This window comes from Cebus imitator, unplaced genomic scaffold (genome assembly GCF_001604975.1).
Source record: "Cebus imitator isolate Cc_AM_T3 unplaced genomic scaffold, Cebus_imitator-1.0 Scaffold231, whole genome shotgun sequence".
NCBI lineage: Eukaryota > Metazoa > Chordata > Mammalia > Primates > Cebidae > Cebus > Cebus imitator.
Genome location: NW_016107546.1, coordinates 2816673 through 2835280, shown reverse-complemented (window position 1 = coordinate 2835280; position 18608 = coordinate 2816673). Strand labels below are relative to the sequence as shown.

Here is an 18608-nt window from a genome sequence, read left to right as displayed (position 1 = left end):
TTTGTCTTGTCCCGCCGACCGTTAAAATATGTCCGAGCATGATTGTTTGCTATTGAGACCTGCCAGAACGTTGTCAAAATCACAGGCCCGAAGAGCCTAGCTCGAAAGCATGCTGTTCTCTAGGACAGGGGCCTGGAAATGCACAGAGAGACAAATGCAAATCAGAATGGCAAAAGCCACCTTGATCTGAAGCTGGCCTTTGGAGAAAAGGCTCTCTACTTGCTATAATATGTCTTTAGACAATTTCAGACCCTCCAGGTTTCTGGCAGAGCTTAGAAGCTAAAATTTTGTTTGAAATAAACCGAAGCAGTTTGCCATACACAGGCAAATGGAAAGGGGGATTTTTTTACTTGCAAATAAGGAAATGATATTTAGTAATTTCCTAAGCATCTGTCTGTCCTATGTGTTGCTTCAGGGACCTATAACATTCCTTAGTGCTTGCCAATCTCTAGTTTGGAAACCAAAAGACACTACCTCATAGGCAGTGAGTCAGCAAGTGAGAGTGGGTGGGAGGCCAGGGGAGTGAGGAAAGGTGGAAAGGGCTGGACAGACTTCAAATCCTACCTCTGTCACGGACGAGCTTCAAGACTTTGGAAAAATCACATCCACTCCTTTAGGCTACATCCTAATCTGTAAAACAGACATAACAAATGCTACCTCGCAGAGTGGCTACGTTCATGAGATGATGGGTATACGTTATTCGTTGCCCATGGACGTGCCTGCTACATAGTCAAGATTAACTCATGGTAACTATTATTTAAGAGGACCATTGGAGCCAACTCCAAGATTTACTCTAAAGCTACAATAATGAAGGCAGTGTGGTATCGGTGAAAGGACTAGAGAAAAAGATGAATGGAACAAAATAGGAAACCTGGAAACAGACTTACGTAAATACAGTGAGCTGATCTTTGATAAAGGAACAAAGACAATTCAATGGAACAAAGTTCATCTTTTCAACTAATAGAGCTAGAACAACTTGTCAACGAAAGAGTCAAATTCTGTAAAATATTTGGAGAGATTGATTTTGAGCCAAATAAGAGTGACTAATGGCCCATGATGCAGCCCCAAGGAGATCCTGAAAACACATGCCCAAGGTGGAGTCAGGGTACTGCTTGGTTTTACGCATTTTATTTTATTTTTGATTCAATAAAGTTTTATTTTGCCAAATGTACAGTTGGTTGGACCTGTTCATGCATCTTCACCAGCAGCTGGAGCATCTCTGCCCTTAAGTATTTCTGGTGTAAATCACTCTGGCTCTGCTTTGAAGCCAGTTTGATAAGTCCTTTACTAAGGAGCTCCTGAAGGGCTGCTCTGGCCAGCGAGCCTCGAATCTTCGGTCTCTCAGAGACCATAGCTGGAGTTACACGTTTATAGGTGGGAACTTCCTTACAGAGTTTGTCAGAGGTAGCTTTGTCAAACAAGACTAATGCAAGCTTCTTTGAACTGAATGCACCATGGGCTATGCCATAGTCAAGCCAGTGACCTCTGTGACACACACGTACACCTCCAGATGGCCTTCTGGGGCCAGAAAATCTAAAGTCACAGAAGAACCACAAAAGGAGAAGAATAGCTAGCTCCTGGAGTGCCTGATTCACTGACCTTATGACATACTACCATTGTTCCTGCCTCAACTGATAAGTCAACCTTGTGACATTGGACCCTGTGGCCTGATTAACCGACCTTGTGACATTCTACCACTGTTTCTGCCTCAACTGATAGGTCAACCTTGTGACACTGGACCCCGTGACCACCCCTTCACCCTGGCTTGCAAAAGGTCACCATAAACTTTAACTTTCCTTTACCTACCCCCAACCTAGTAAACCAGCTCTTATCCCACCATCCTCTGCTGACTCTTTTCAGACTCAGCGTGCTCACACCCCGGTGAATAAACAGCCTTGTTGCTCACACAAAGCCTGTTAGGTGGTCTCTTCATTCAGAATGTGCTTATCATTTGGTGCTGAAACCTGAGACTGGGGTACTCCTTTGGGGGATCAGTCCCCTGTCCCCGCTCTCCCTCTGTGAAGAGACCCACCTGCGACCTCAGCGCATCAGACCAGCCCTACAATCCTCTGGCCACCTTCAGATTGGGTACACAGTCTCTCTCTCTTTCTTTCTTTTCCTTTGAATCCTTCTGCTTCTAAGTAGAAACAAAGGAGACACCTTTATGCGCTCAAAAAACTCCAATGTTGGTCACGGACTCGGGAAGAAGGTCTTCCCTTGGCGTCTGGTGAACAGCAGGGATGCCTACATTGATCACTCACCCACGTTACAGCCCAGGACTCAGTCAGGGATGCCTACTGAAAACCCTGGTAGCTGCTCCCTTCCCATCCTCCTCGTCTCTACTTCTGTCGTCAAAACTTAACTCCTTCGCTATGGGCAGTATTCTGACCTCTGTTCCTCAGTCTTTGCCTCTAGCCTGCATCCTGAAAAACCAAAAACCTCTTCAACTGTCGTCGGATCTGAAACCTAAACATCTCATTTTTTTCTGCAAAACAGCCTGGCCCCAATACAAATCAGACAATGGTTCCCAATGGCCAGAAAGCAGCACCTTCCACTTTTGTATTCTGTGGGACCTAAACAATTTTTGCCAACAAATCGGCAAATGGTCTGAAGTGCCAAATGTCCAGGCATTTTTTACACTGCAATCCCTCCCTAATCTCTGCTCTCAATGCAATCCATCGCAAATTTTCCATCTCTCCCTTCCATCCGCCCCTCCTGCCTTTGCCAGTGACTCAGACGCCTCCTTGTCCATCCACCTTTCTGACCCTTCTCTCTGCCTGTCCGAACCAGATCCTAATTCAGGCCCTAACCGCCCCCCACACAAGAGCCTTCTCCCCTTCCTCTGCCCACAACCACCCCCTTATTCTCCTCCTCTCACCTCCCCACCTCATACCCGGTCCAGCTTATGTTTACTCCCGCGGCTACCTCCCCCATGCCCATCCAACAATTTCTCCTTCGCAGAGTGGCCGGAGCTGAGGGAATAGTCCAGGTACACGTTCCTTTTTCTCTGTCTAATCTTTCCCAAATCAGTCAGCATCTAGGCTCTTTCCCATCAGACCCCACCAAATATATGCAAGAATTTCAGTACTTAACCCAGTCTTACAATCTCACTTGGAGTAATTTAAACGTCATCCTTATTTCTACTCTCACCCCTAAAGAATGCTTATATCCATTTTATCACTCATTCAGCCCTTGACATTACAAAAAAGCTACAGAAATTAGAATCTGGCCCTCAAACCCCACAAGAGGAATTAATCAACCTCACCTTCAAGGTGTTCAATGATAAGGAAGAAGCTGGCTGGTGGCAGGGCGTCTCAGAAATATACAGATGTTTGCCTCTGCCCTAAGACAGCCCCCAGCCACACCACCAGCTCACAAAGACTTCAAAGTGCCCAGACTGCAGCCTCCAGCTGCCCCTCCCAAACCTTGCTTCAAGTGTGGGAAACCTGGCCCGGATTCCTCCTAAGCCCTGCCCCATCTGTGCAGGGTGTCCATGGAAAGTCAGACTGTCCAACTCATGTCACTGCTCCCAGAGCTCCTGGAGCTCAAACCCAAAGCTCCCAGATCGACTCCTTCGCAGATCTGCTTGGCTCGGTGGCTGAAGACTGACACTGCACCAACATCCTGGAGGCCTCCTGGACCATCACAGACGCCGAGCTTTGGGTAACTTTTACAGCGGAGGGTAAGCCTATCCCCTTCTTAATCAACACGGAGGCACCCACCCCACGCTGCCTTCTTTTCAAGGACCTGTCTCCTTGGCCTCCATAACTTGTGAGAATTGACGGCAAGGCCTCCAGGCTTCTCAAAACTCCCCAAGTCTGGTGTCAATTAGGCCAGTGCTCCTTTCCACGTTCTTTCCTAATCATCCCACTTGTCCAGTTCCCCGGTAAGGCTAAAACATCCTAGCAAAATTGTCTGGCTCCTTAACTGTTCCTGGGCTACGGCCACGCCTCACTGCCGCCCTGCTCCCCGAACCCGTCCCTCCCTCAATAGCTCCCCTTATGTCCCCCTACCTTACCCTAGGGTGTGGGACACCACCTCCCCTTCCCTTTCTGGTCGTCTATAGCACCCCAACTGCCACCCACTAACAAAATCCCCCCTCAGGGGGCACACCGCTCCAGGGTAAAGCTGTGTCTGCCAGATGAGCAGCCTGACTCTTCCACCCCCTCTCGGAAGTCACAAATCCTCCCTGCAACTTCTTTAAAACTTACTCAAATTCCTGAAGAAACTTACATGCCCTGCTCCTGCCTATCTTGCTGCGTCACCTCTTCCTCCATTCTGTTTGCCAAGACATTTCCTGGTTCCATCCTCAGGCTGCCACCCATAACCCTCTTCTAGAGCGGATAAATAACTTCTTTCCCAAGGTACCCTGTGTAACCTCTCCCCCCACAAAGTCCAACTGTTTACTTTTCTCCTCGTTCTCTGTCTGCCTGTTCCTCCAGCTCCCTTGGCTGCCCCGCATAATCGAATTTCCCTTTCCTATTATTCCCAACCACCTCTGCAAAACCCTTAACTTAACCCATTCTTTGCCAAACCAATCCAACACAACTCTAGCAAAAGACTGCTGGATTTGCATCTCTCCATCAAATACAATTATACTGCCCCTCCCATCCCTGCAAAGACTTGGGTTCTTACTCGCCTAACCTATCACCATCCCTGTGAAGGAAAAAGCCCCTTCCAACGTTTAAATATGCAGTCACTAGCCGAGTTCTCCATCACTAACACGACTACACATACCCAGACAAGACGCGCAGTATAGCTTCTGCGCTCCTGCATTTCCATCCTCACTCCATACGCAGGTGATAACAAACCCATACATGGTTCTGCAACCACAAACACTGTTTTAACTTTTCAGGCCCCTTTATGCTTCCAACGCCATCTATCCTCAGATCTACCCGTTGGCCACCTACTACCCCATCAACGTAACTTTACCTTACAACTCCAAGCCCCGACCGACTATCAAAACTGTCTAGTCACCCAAGCTGCTTCATTTAGCCGAACTGTCCACTTTACAGGACCCCCAAAAGTCAGTACCACCTCTTTGCTTAACAAACAATCAGGGTTTTTTGTTGACAGACACACCCCTTGCATGACTATTCACCCCTGGACTCACTGTAACACAGCTCCCACAACTAAAGGGAGTTCTTCTCCTACCACTTTTAATCACTCCCTTGAGTGGCTCCTAGTAAATACAAAACGGTACCTCCTCCAGGGAGAAAACAAATGCAGCCATTCACATCACCCCAACGACCACTTTCCAGCCACTCACCGGGGCCGTCTTAGCAGGTACCCTGGGCGTCTGGGAACATGAAAATAAACTCACACACCTCTTCAAGATACACAGCCAGTTCTGCTCACCCAGCCAAGGAATATTTTTCTTGTGTGGAACCTCAACTCACCTCTACCTCCTCAATAACTGGACCGGCACCTGCATTCTCGTCTTTCTAAGCCCCGAAATAAATATTGCACCCCGGAACCAAAGTTTCCCAGTCCCCGTTAAAGTCCAGGCCCATCAGCACAGAGTCGTGCAACTAATACCCCTGCTAATCAGACTAGGAATTGCCACTGCTACAGGGACAGGACAGCGGGGCTGCCCACATTGTATACCACCAGCCCAACCCATTCTCTCCTAACGATGCCAAACCCTTCCTTAGCCAGAGATTGTTGGCTCTGCATTTCCCTCTCCCCTTCGTGCTACACAGTGTTACCACCCTACCAGCAGACTGGGCGAACTCCTGTCTCTCTACACCTCCGACTTCCTTCAACAACCCCCACCTGTACCCCCTGGAAGAGGTGTACTTCCTAGAAAGAATCAGCCCAAAAAAACCCAGATATCTCTACTTCCTAGAAAGAGTCAACCAAAAAAACCCCAGATATCTCATACCAACAGGCCGCTGCTCTTCTCACCTACCTAAGTAATCTTTCCTGTGTCAATTCCACACTGCCAGTTAACCACACAAATAACTATACCTACTACCGCTCCCTTATGCATTTCCCAATACTCACCTATGAGAATTCCCCTAAGAAAACTCCCACCCTCTTTGTGTTCCTTTATGCTTCACCTCCAGAGCCCTGTCACTCACGTTAACCAAGAAATAAGGAACACACCAGCTTCGCATTACAGGAAGGCCCTCCCTCATTACTAGCGCTCTTAAAAATGTCAATAGCAAGTTCTGCCCCGGTAGGCATTTACTCTCTCACTCCAGCCTTGGCTGCCCTCCCCTTGTTCACCAGACTCTCCTCCAGACCCCTCTTCCTGTCTGCTCATACCTAACCTTGTTAACCTAAGTGAATGGTTACTTATGAACACCAAACGCTTTCTCATACACCATGAAAACCAAACGTCTCCTTCCACCCAGTTACCCTACCAAACCCCATTGCAACCTTCAATAGCCGCGGCCCTTGCTGATTCCCTTGGTATATGGATATAAGACCCCAGCCCCCGCAGATCACTCTCTCCTCTCTTCAGTCTACACTTCCAGGTCTGCCTCAGCCAAGGACTTTTTTCCTCTGTGGCTCTTCCACCTGCCTCTGCCTTCCTACCAACTGGACTAGCACCTGTACCTTCATTTTCCTTACTCCCCAAATCCAATTTGCCAATGGAAATGAGCACCTCCCTGTCCCCCTTGTAACTCCTACACGACAAAAAAGGGTCATTCCATTAATCCCCTTGCTTGCAGGATTAAGAGTCTCCACTGCTGCAATCAGGATGGGTATAACTGGCCTTACTACTTCCATCACCACATTTCTTCCATCACCACAGTCTCTCTAAGGATTTTTCCACCAGCATTCCACCCATAACTCAAACACTATCTGTTCTCCAAGCCCAAGTTAATTCCCTGGATGCAGTTGTCCTCCAAAATCATGGAGGCCTCAATCTATTGACTGCTGAGAAAAGGGGACTCTGCCTATTCATGAATGAAGAACGCTGATTTTATCTAAGCCAATCCAGCCTTTGATGGTATATGATGCCATCAAAGCACTTAAAGACAGGACCCAAAAGCTTGCTAATCAGGCAAATGATTATTCTGGACCTAGCTGGCCACTCTCTAACTGAGTATCATGGCTCCTTCCATTGGCAGGCCCCTTAATATCGATCCTTTTCCTTCTCTTATTCGGACCTTGTCTTTTCCGACGAATCTCTCAATTCCTACAAAATTATATCCAAGCTATAACCAATCAGTCAATACAGCAAATGCTCCTTCTAACGACCCCACAATATCACCCCTTGTCCCAAAATTTCTCAGCAGTCTAAAATCTCTCCCATTTTTAGGTTTCCACGCTGCCCCCAATACCACTTGAAGAAGCCCTGAGAAACATGACCCATCACCCCTCTGTACTGCCCCCAAAATTTCACTGCCCCTCTTTTTCTAGTTTTTACTTTTTTCCTTTATATTATTTGAACTTGTGATCCACCCGCCTCAGCCTCCCAAAGTACTGGGATTACAAGCGTGAGCCACCCCACCTGGCCTTCACATTTTCTTTCTTTTTTCTTTTTTGGCAGAGTCTCGCTCTGTTGCCCAGGCTGGAGTGCAATGGCGTGATCTCGGCTCACTGCAAGATCCTTTATATTATTAATATAAAGGATATATTATTAATATAAAAAGGCAGGAATGCAAGGTTCTTTGCACTGACTGCCCCATAGACAACACCACGGTCAAGCCATGGTGACCCCTGTGATCCACACATATACTTCAGATGGCCTCCTGGAGCCAGAAAGTCTAAGGTAACAGAATACTCACAAGAGGAGAAGAATAGCTAGCTTCTGCAGCACCTGATTACCAACCCTGCAACATTCTACCATTGTTCCTGCCTCAACTGATAAGTCAACCTTGTGACACTGGACCCTATGTATGGCCTGATTAACTGACCTTGCAACATTCTACCACTGTTCCTGCCTCAACTGACAGGTCAGCCTTGTGGCATTGGACCCTGAGACCCCTCCTCTGGCTTGCAAAAAAGCTGCCCTAAACTGTAACTCTCCATTACCTACCCCCCACCTATAAAACCAGCTTCTATCCCACCACCTTCTGCTGACACTTTCGGACTCAGCCTGCTCACACCTGAGCAAATAAACAGGCTTGTTGCTCACACAAAGCCTATTTAGGTGGTCTCTTCATTCAGAGTGCACTTAACAACTAAGTTGTTGAGCTTGTCCTGAACTTTGGACCACTTCATTTTGGACTTGCCCTGGATTTGTTCACTGAGTCTTTGTCTTTCTTGGCCAGCTTTCTGGTGTCTTTCTTCTTCTTGGCCTTGGGTGGCATTGTGAAGCTCAGAGCGCAGTGGTGAACCAGTTTTATACATTTTATGAGACGAGAGACATCAATCCAATACATATAACATGTACATTGATTCAGTCCAGAAAGGGAGGACAGCTGGAAGCTGGAGGGCTTCCAGGTCATAGGTGGATTCAAAGATTTTCTGTTTGGCAACTGGTTGAGTCAAGTTACTGTGTGAAGACTTAGGAATGTCTGGGTTAAGATTGTGGAGACCAAGGTTTTATCATGCATATGAAGCCTCCAGGTAGCAGGCTTCAGAGAGAATAGACTGTGTTCTCATCAGACTTAAAGAATCTGTTCTATTAGTAATTTCAAAAGGGAGGAGAATGCAATGAGGCATGTCTGACCCCCGCTTCTCATCATGGCTTGAACTAGTTTTTCGGGTTACCTTTCCAATGCCCTTGTTAAGAGAAGGGATCCATTCAGATGGCTTGGGAGCTTAGAATTTTATTTTTGGTTTATAAACTGGACATTCACATGCACCCTTAACGAAAACTAACTCCAAATAGATCAGAGACCTAACTGTAAATCCTAAAAGGTAACATCAGAGAGAATCCAGATGACCGTGATTCTTTCTTAGATACAACACCAAAAGCACAATCCATTGAAGGAAAATGTTGATAAGTTGTACTTCCTTAAAATTAAAACCTCTGTTCTGTGAAAGCCACCATTAAGAAAATGTTAAGGCCAGCACGGTGGCTCATGCCTGTAATCCCAGCACTTTGGGAAGCCGAGGTGGGCAGATCACAAGGTCAAGTGATCAAGACCATCCTGGCCAACATGGTGAAACCCCAACTCTACTAAAAAATACAAACATTAGCCAGGCATGGTGGCATGTGCCTGTAGTCCCAACTACTCGGGAAGCTGAGGCAGGAGAATTGCTTGAACCTGGGAGGCGGAGGTTGCAGTGAGCCAGGATCGTGCCACTGCACTCCAGCCTAGCAAAAAAAAAAAAAAAAAAAAAAAAAAAAAAAAAAAAAAAAAAGAAAGAAAAAGAAAAGGAAAACATGAAAACCAGCAATAGAGTGTGCAGTGAATTCCTATCATTTTATGTTGCTTTAGTATGCATTTTGAATGTAAGTGGGTATTCTCATACAAGAAGCAGGGCTCAACCACCTTTGATGTAGCTTCTAGTCCACCTCCTCCCGATTCCTCAAGGTGGTCGATCCAGATATCTGCCCCATACAACCACCTCCTGGTGACCACCTTTCTATGGGATAGCTAGATACAACCTGCTTGACACACTGCACTGACCACCACATTCTGCATGGACAACACAGGCATTCCACAGTGGCCACCTCTCAGTCACAGCAGGACTCCAGAATTCATGCCTGCTTGCTGTGAAGCCACTAATTAAAACTTCCCATGAGAAACCTGCTCATTTCACACCTTGGAATTTAATAAAGCCCGGCCCACCAGTCCCTCCCCATATCTCTCTTGCTCGCCACATGCTGGTTGAGTGTGTGTGTCCAGGATGGCTTCGCCATTTTGCTTGGCCCTGTGAGGCATGCTGTCCTGTTCTCTCTGGGACCTGTAAGTAATACACTGCTCCTGGTATTTCCTGTGTTTTGCTCAGTTACCTCCTCTGTGTCTCACCTGATTAACACACCCAAACCTAACTTCTTTCCTAGTTAGGGCTCTCCTAGACAGTGGCTATGTTGGTAGAAATAAACTGGACATAGGTCAGACCAGAGCCCCAAGGGAATCTGCCAGTATAAACAGGCGTGTTGTGTGAGAAGGACACTTGCTCACAGATCAGACACTTAGGCATTACGCCGTCTGCCAGGATAAAGAAGTAACCCCCGAAAGGCACATTGTAAACACCCACAACCAGATCCGACGGGTGGGGCTCGAGCTTACAGCACTCTACAGAGAGACCTCAAGGCCAGATTGGAAAAAAAAATATTCTCTCTGGAGAAAACTTTGCAAAACACATATCTGATAAAGGACTGTTTTCCAAAATATGCAAAACAAACCAAAAACAATTAAGACTCAACAATAAGAAAACAACACAATTATAAAATTGGGAAAAAATTTGAACATATTCCTCACCAAAAAAGATATGCAGATGGAAAATAATCATATGAAAAGATGCTCAGCATCATCTGTCATTAGCAACTGAAAACTAAAACAACGAGATACTGCTATACGCCTGTTAGAATGGCTAAAATCCAGACTCGAACACCACCAAACTCTGGAGAGGATATAAAGCAACGGGAACTTTCAGTCACTGCTGGTGAGAATGAAAAATAGCACAATCATCACTTAGAAGGCCATTTGTCAGGTTCTTACACAACTAAACATTCTTACAAGCAGTCATGTTCCTTAGTATTTACTCAGAGGAGTTGAAAACTTAGGCCCACGCAAAAACCTGCACATGGATGGAAGCCACCAGAACGTTCTTTAGCAGGTGAATGAATAAACTGTGGTACTTCCAGACAATGAAATGTTATTATCCTGTACAGTTTCTGCTGCATGATATTTCTGTGAGAGGCAAAACTGTGGACACAGTAGAACAATCAGTTGTTGCCCAGGGTTAGAAGAGAGGGAAGACTGAACAGGTGGAACACAGGGTTTTTGGGTAAGTGAAACTAATCTGTATGATACCATAATGGTGGATACATGTGTGACATGAGAAGAAATATAAGGGGCCGGATGCAGTGGCTCACGCCTGTAATCCCAGCACTTTGGGGTGCTGAGATGGGTGGATCACCTGAGGTTGGGAGTTTGAGACCAGCCTGACCAACACGGAGACACCCTGTCTCTACTGAAAATACAAAATTAGCCAGGCGTGGTGATGCATGCCTGTAATCTCAGCTACTCGGGAGCCTGAGGCAGGAGAATTGCTTGAACCTGGGAGGCGGGAGTTGTGGTGAGCTGAGATCACACCGTTGCACTCCAGCCTGGGCAACGGGTGAAACTCCATCTCAAACAAACAAAAAAGAAATATATACAATCATACATCACTGAACGACAGGGATAGCGTCTAAAAAATATGTTGTTAAACTATTTCGTTGTGTTCAAACATCATAGAGGGTATGCACCCAAACCTAGATGATATAGCCCACTACACTAGGCTATGCAGATGACAAGAGTCAAATTCTGTCAAATTCAAAAAAATTTGAAGAGTCAAATTCCAAAAATCTTTGAAGAGATTTATTCTGAGCCAAATGTGAGTGACTATGGCCCATGACACAGCCCCAGGAGATCCTCAGAGCATGTGCCCAAGGTTGTCAGACTATAGCTTGGTTTTATAGATTTTATAATGAGACATGAGACATCAACCAATACATGTGAGGTATACGTTGGTTTTTGTCTGGAAAGGTGGGACAACTCAAAGGTGGGGGACAACTTGAAAGTAGGTGGGCTTTCAGGTCATAGGTGGGTTCAAAGATTTTCTAAGTTTATCCAAAGACCTGGAATCAACAAAAGGAAGTGTCTGAGATAAGATTAGGGGTTGTGGAGACCAAGGTTCTTATTATACAGATGAAGCCTCCAGGCCTCCAGGTAGCAGGTTTCAGAGAGACTAGATTGCAAATGTTTCTTATCAGAATTAAAAAGGTACCAGGCTCACCTGGGCATGGTGGCTCATGCCTGTAATCCCAACACTCTGGGAGGCCGAGGTGGGCAGATCACTTGAGGTCAGGAGTTCGAGACCAGCCTGACCAACATTCTAAAACCCCGTCGCTACTAAAAATACAAAATTAGCTGGGTATGGTGTGCGCATGCCTGTAATCCCAGCTACTCAGGAGGCTGAGGCAAGAGAATCACTTGAACCCAGAGGGCAGAGATTGCAGTGAGCTGAGATCGCGCCATTGCACTCTAGCCTGAGCAACAAGAGCGAAACGCCACCTCAAAAAAAAAGGGTACCAGACTGTTAGTTAATTCTCTTTTAGATCAGGAAAAGGACCTGGAAAAGGAAAAGGATTGTTTACAGAATACAGATTTTCCCCACAAGAGACAACTTTTCAGGGCCATTTCAAAAGATGTCAAAGAAATATATTTTGGGATAAAACATTTATTTCAGGAACTGCTATCTGTCTTGTTGGTATCTTATTGCTACAGAGTCTGTTTTGTCATTTGCAAAGTCTCCATTTTAATGTTAAGGCTGGCCAGATGCACCTGAATCCCCAAGGGAGAAAGGTGTAATGAGGCATGTCCTACCCGTGCTTCCCGTCATGGCCTGAAGCAGTGTTTTGGATTTACTTTAGAATGCCCTTGGCCAGGAGGAGGAGTCCATTCTGTTAGCTGGGATTGCTTAGAATTTTACTTTTGGTTTACAGCTACAAGGTAGAGCCTGTTGCTTCCCTAAACTACAAACCTGAATATTAGAGGTGGCGAATATCTGATTTACCGGTGGCAAATCTATATGGAGCAACCTCAGTGCTTGCCTCCTCAGAATAAAGAATTCCAATGAGGGGCATAAAGCAGAACAAGAGACGGAGGCAAGTTTCAGAGCAGGAATGGAAGAGGCTGCCAGAAAGGAAAACTCTTCAGACAAAACTTCAGGAACAAAAGGTAAAATGGAAGCAGAAGAACAAAGCGGCCAACCAAGAAACTGAAGAAGACTCACCTATAAAAACAGAGAAACTGAAAACGAGTGCAATCCAGGCTGGGATGCAAGAGAGAAGGAAGCCAAATCTGATTAACGTCCTGCACTGTCTTACCTGTGGATATCAGTCGGCTTTGTTTTTGAATCCAGAGAAATTGGTTTCCAGCTATTTTATAAATGTAAGCTTCTACAATTCTTGAAATACATTTTTTAATGAAAGAAGAAATCTTTTATTAAAAAATCATCATCTTTTTATTAAAAAAAAGATACGTAGATAAGGGGAAATGCCCATTTTTTGAAGATGCAGAATTAAATGCTGGGTGTTTTTCTGCAGGAACCAGAAAATAGTGAAATGCTGAAATAAGGGAGGTGTTGAATGTTTGGATGTTAAGTTAATAATTCCATAGGTTGTGGAAGGAGAGTTTTTGTATCCTATAATACTACAGAAAAGAAATGGCGATTTGGAGTCACAATCATGAATTTAAATGTTGAAAATATGTTAAATTCCTTCACTTCGATTTCCATGTTGGTTGTCTGTAAAGCAGAAAATGGCTCCCTGAACTTGTCTTCCCTGGCAGAACTGGGCACTTTCTGTGACATATTTGATTACCATAGTCCAGTAAGTCCTAATAATTGTATTAATGTGCTGTGAAGAATTGCGTTTTTTGAGCATATTGTGTATATGGTGCTAAATTATAAATTGGTGTGATTTACTATCTAAGAGCTTATTACTAGCAGAAGACATTGGTGGTTGTTAACATCCCTGTAATGACAAATTGCCTTTAAAATTTAAGCTGGAAAATCTCTGGAATATATATAGTGACACAACCTATCGAAACCTCTAGGATATAGCAAAAGCGGTGCTAAGAGGAAAGTTCACAGCATTAAATGCCTACATCAAAAAGTCTGAAAAAGCACAAACAGACAATCTAAGATCATACTTCATAGAACAGGAGAAACAAGAACAATCCAAGCACAAACCCAGCAGAAGAAAAGAAACAACAAAGATCAGAGCAGAACTAAATGAAATTGAAAACAAAAACAAATACAAAAGATAAGTGAAATGAAAAGCTGGTTCTTCGAAAAGATAAATAAAATTGACAGACCACTGGTGAGATTAACCAAGAAAAGGAGAAGATCCGGAAAAGCTCAATTAGAAATGAAACGGGAGATATTACAAGCAATTCCACAGAAGTAAAAAGATCATTCAAGCCTGCGAGATTGAAATGAGTGTTGGTGCTTTTCACCTAAGCAGGGAAATGGGGAAGAAGCAGTATGTGGGGTGGGAGGGAGAAGGAGAGGAGGCTGTCCAGGCGTGGGGAGTTGGACGTGCCTGTGGACGCCCCGCGGACAAATATCCTGAGGCCGCCTGATGTTTCCTGGGGCCGGGGCGGGGAAGCTGGGGTGGAGACACAGACTTGGGCATTACCAGCGGGCAGGAGGCTGCTGCCGCCAGGAAGAGTGGGCAGTGCCAAGATCAGAGGGCCGGGGTGAAGCCTGCACTATTCCCACGTTTCAGAAGAGGCTGGGAAGGAGGTCAGGGAAGAGCAGCAGGAGGAGGAGGCGGAAAAGCAGGAGGGTGTGGACAGATGGGAGGTGGGAGGAGGAATCCCAGGAGGGAGTGGCCGGGGTGACTGTTCTGAAAGCAGGGCCTGGAAACCGCAGCAGGTCTGGGCCGCAAGGAACCCGAGAGGTCTTTTAGTCTAATCCTCTTTTAGTCTCCATCCCCATCCGGATGAAGACATCGAGATTCAAAAGTAAAGTCGGTTGCACTGTGACTTCATAGCAGGATACCCTAACTCCTAATTCATAATAAAACAGACATTCTAAATTCAAAATTCTTCCTATTCAGTCACACTGGACTTTCTCCTAGTTTGACAGAATGATTGAGATTTTATTGACTTACTGAAACTGCTGACTTTCCACAGTGTAGTCAAGCTGTACTTCTTAAACCTATTTTTATTGCTATTTAACACATTTTGCTCTAAATAATAACTTCAAAAGCAAAAGAAGTCAAAATCCACTAAAGTTTACTTTTAATTTTAATGTATATACATTACAGCTCAATAGAACTGAGTTTTAAAAACAGACAAAAAGTTTAGCTACTTAAACTAAGAAGTAATTATTTACTAAATTATTTTGCATATGACGACCAGACGAATAAAAACATTTCAGTGTTTAAACTTGATCCTTCTTACAGCCTTGAGGGAACTACCTTTTCCTTATTCCATCTTGTTTTCCGTCACTATGAAACCAGAAAAATAACATCTTTCAAGACTGCAAATTGTTTATTAACATGTGTGAAATTGTTGAGAAGTATTGTTTGGGGGCTGGCTGTGGTGGCTCACGCCTTATACTCCCAGCACTTTGGGAAGCCAAGGTGGGTGGATCACCTGAGATCAGGAGCTCGAGACCAGCCTGGCCAACATGGTGAAACACTGTCTCTACAAATAATACAAAAATTAGCCAAGCATGGTGGTAGCCACCTGTAATCCCAGCTACTCAGGAGGCTGAGCAGGAGAATCACTTGAACCCAGGAGGTAGAAGTTGCAGTGAGCCAAGATTGCACCATTGCACTCCAGCCTGGGCAAGAAGAGTGAAACTCTGTCTCCTACCCCCACCCCCCAAAAAGAAAGAAATATTATTGGAAAGTATTCTCTTAGTACATTTATAAACATAAAGTTGTACTTTTTTGGTGTGTTGTTGTTGTTGTTTTGAGACACAGTTTTACTCTGTCGCCCAGGATGGAGTGCAGTGGCACTGTCTTGGCTCACTGCAAACTCTGCCTCCCGGGTTCAAGTGATTCTCCTGCCTCAGCCTCCAGAGTAGATGAGACTACAGGTGCGCGCCACCACGCCCAGCTAATTTTTGTATTATTAGTAGAGGTGGCGTTTCACCATGTTGACCAAGCTGGTCTTGAACTCCTGACCTCAAGTGATCCACACACCTTGGCCTCCCAAAGTGCTGGGATTACAGGCATGAGCCACCACATCCGGCTAAAGTTGCATTTTTACAGACAAGTTGGAATTACAAATTGTAACCTGTTTGAAAATGTATACAAATATACGTATATAAATACAACAATGGGGAAAGAAAGCCACAATTATGAAAAATTCTTTCATATAAGAAATAATCTTATATGAAAATGTCTTTCATATAAGATTATTTCAGTTGACCAATATAATAAAACAGTTTTGTGACTGTTTTATTATATTGGTCAGTTCTTTTTTCACTTAATTGGTTAACGTCATGTACACTCTGCCCATGTCAGATAAAACTTTATATGATCTAAATAGCAGAAAATTATAACAACTGCTGGCTTTTTTTCCCATAAAAAGAACCAAATGAAAAAACTGTTTGGAAATAAACCATTTAATTTATTCAAAAGTTACTTTTGCTTCAGGGATCCAGTAAATTTGGTTCTAGAGCTCTGCACTTCTAGAAGAAACACTGTTACAAATCAAGGCTCTCAACCTCAGCACTATTGAGGTTTGGGGCATCTGAATAACTCTGTTGTGGGGGCTGTCTGGTGGGCTGTGGGAGGTGTAGCAGTCTCCCTGGCCTCCACCCACTAGATACCAGTAGCACCCTCTCCGATTTTGTGACAACCAAATGTCCCCTGGGGGCGAAATTTTCCTTAGTTGAGAAACATTTGTATAATAGCATATCCATGCTCAGGTGGGGGCAGTCTTACATGTGCTGGGGATGGGCCCATCAGTGCCAGAGCCTGATTGGCACAATTAAAGCCCTGATTAGGAGTGGTGGAATATAAATGTTCCCAACAATCCAAAGCTTTGCCCAGATGGGCGATGAGTTCTTCGGCAAATAGGTTTTAAATGCTATGCCTTAATTTGGGTGTGAGTGGTTAATGGAGTGTAAGGCTGTTTGCCAATTGAAATGTCTGTGGCTAAGGTTGGAGCTCTGACATCAGCCTACATGCAGATCCTCTAATTTGGCCAATTACCATGTGCTGTGTGGCTGGTGACCGGCAAGTAAGGGTAGTCTACAGGTTGTAGGGCTTGCATTAGCCAAATCTGATGGCATGTGGCTCACATGGCATGAGACAAATCTCAGCATTTGTCATGGCTAGTTGAAACAACGACTTCCTTGGTAAGTCTGAGCCTCTGAATTACAAACCAATGAAAGCACCTAGACTAACAGCAGTCAGTAATGCCTGTGGTGTGCACACACACGGGCATATTTTTTATTTTGCTTTCTTGGGGAGTGGTAGAAGTTTTAGGTTCAAATGAGTCCCCTATCAGGTGAGCAACTGCCTGGCCCCAGGGACACTATGGCTAAGGGGTCCCAGGAGAGTATGTGCTTTTGGCCTGGCCTCCAATCCTTATGGGATGGAGGGTAGAATGAAAATTTATGCTAATGAGGGAAATCATAATTAAAAAGCCTCATATATAATGAATTCTTACATACATGAAGAGGAGACATATTCCCCCTTCTATATAAGAAAGGAAGATAGGAAAGATTTTTCTTTTTTGTTTTTTGAGATGGAGTCTCACTCTTGTCACCCAGGCTAGAGTACAATGGCGCGATCTTGGCTCACCAGAACCTCTGCCTCCTGGGTTCAAGCGATTCTCCTGCCTCAGCCTCCTGAGTAGCTGGGATTACAGGCATGTGCCCCCACACCCAGCTAATTTTGTATTTTTAGTAGAGACAGGGTTTTCCATGTTGGTCAGACTGGTCCCAAACTCCTGACCTCAGGTGATCCGCCAGCCTCAGCCTCCCAAAGTGCTGGGATTACAGGTGTGAGCCACCGCGCCCGGCCTAGGAAAGATTTTTCTTCAATTTGGTGTAAGGTGTGAGTTGGCTGAGTGGCTTGAATCAAGAGAAATTAAAGTCTGGGGCAAGACAGTGACTCACTTCCCAGACTGAAACTTGTACAGGACTTGCTTGAGGAGACTGCTGTATCTCTCAGTCAAAGCAGCTACCTGGGACTTATCAGGGATATTAAATTTCTATGGAATGCCTTTTCCAAGAGCCCAGCATGTTTTGAGAAGTGCACTGCATGCCTTGGTTACTAACAGTAGTGTCTAACTTGGATGAAGATAAGGAGTGTCCTGGCAAGACCTTGCATTGTGGCCTCAGTACATGCAGAAACGTGTCGTTTTCTGCATTTTGGGAATACATCAGGCAAGAGATTCCAAGAGTTTTTTTACCCTGAAAGGGACAACTCCTAGGCAATGGCCCAAGAATTTGCAATGTCTGTGGAGATGGGGCCATCTGTTGGCCAGGACACCCAGTCCTGACTGGCTGAGCTGTCTCATCCGTTATCGGGGACATTCTAAGGGATGGAAAGCAACGACCTTCCATGGAGCACCATCATCTTTATGAGGGAGGGTCACAAGTTCAGGGGCTGTGAGAGCCTCTCTCTGTTTCCAAGACCATCCAGGGCTGGGCGTGGTGGCTCACACCTATAATCCCAGCACTTCAGGAAGCCAAGGCGGGAGGATTGCTTGAGCCTGGAGTTCAAGACCAGCCTGGGCAATGTGGTAAAACCCAGTCTCTACCAAAAATACCAAAAAAAAAAAAAAAAAAAAAAGTAGCCGAGCATGGTGGCGCACATGTATAGTCCCAGCTACTGGAGAGGCTGTGGTGGAAGGAACACTTAAGCCCAGGAGGTTGAGGCTGTTGTAAACTGATGGCACTACTGCATGCCAGCCCTGGACAGCAGAGAGAAACCCTGTTTACAAAGAAAAAAAAGGCAGTATTAGCCACACATTTTTATTCCAACGGAGTACAGCACAAGGCTGGAAGGGGCA

General features: G+C 45.2%; 1 pseudogene; it reads right to left on the bottom strand.

Moving 5' to 3' along the window:
• Window positions 1-1135: 1135 nt before the first annotated feature.
• Window positions 1136-8267, bottom strand: LOC108281810 (annotated as a pseudogene).
• Between the last annotated feature and the right edge of the window lie 10341 nt (window positions 8268-18608).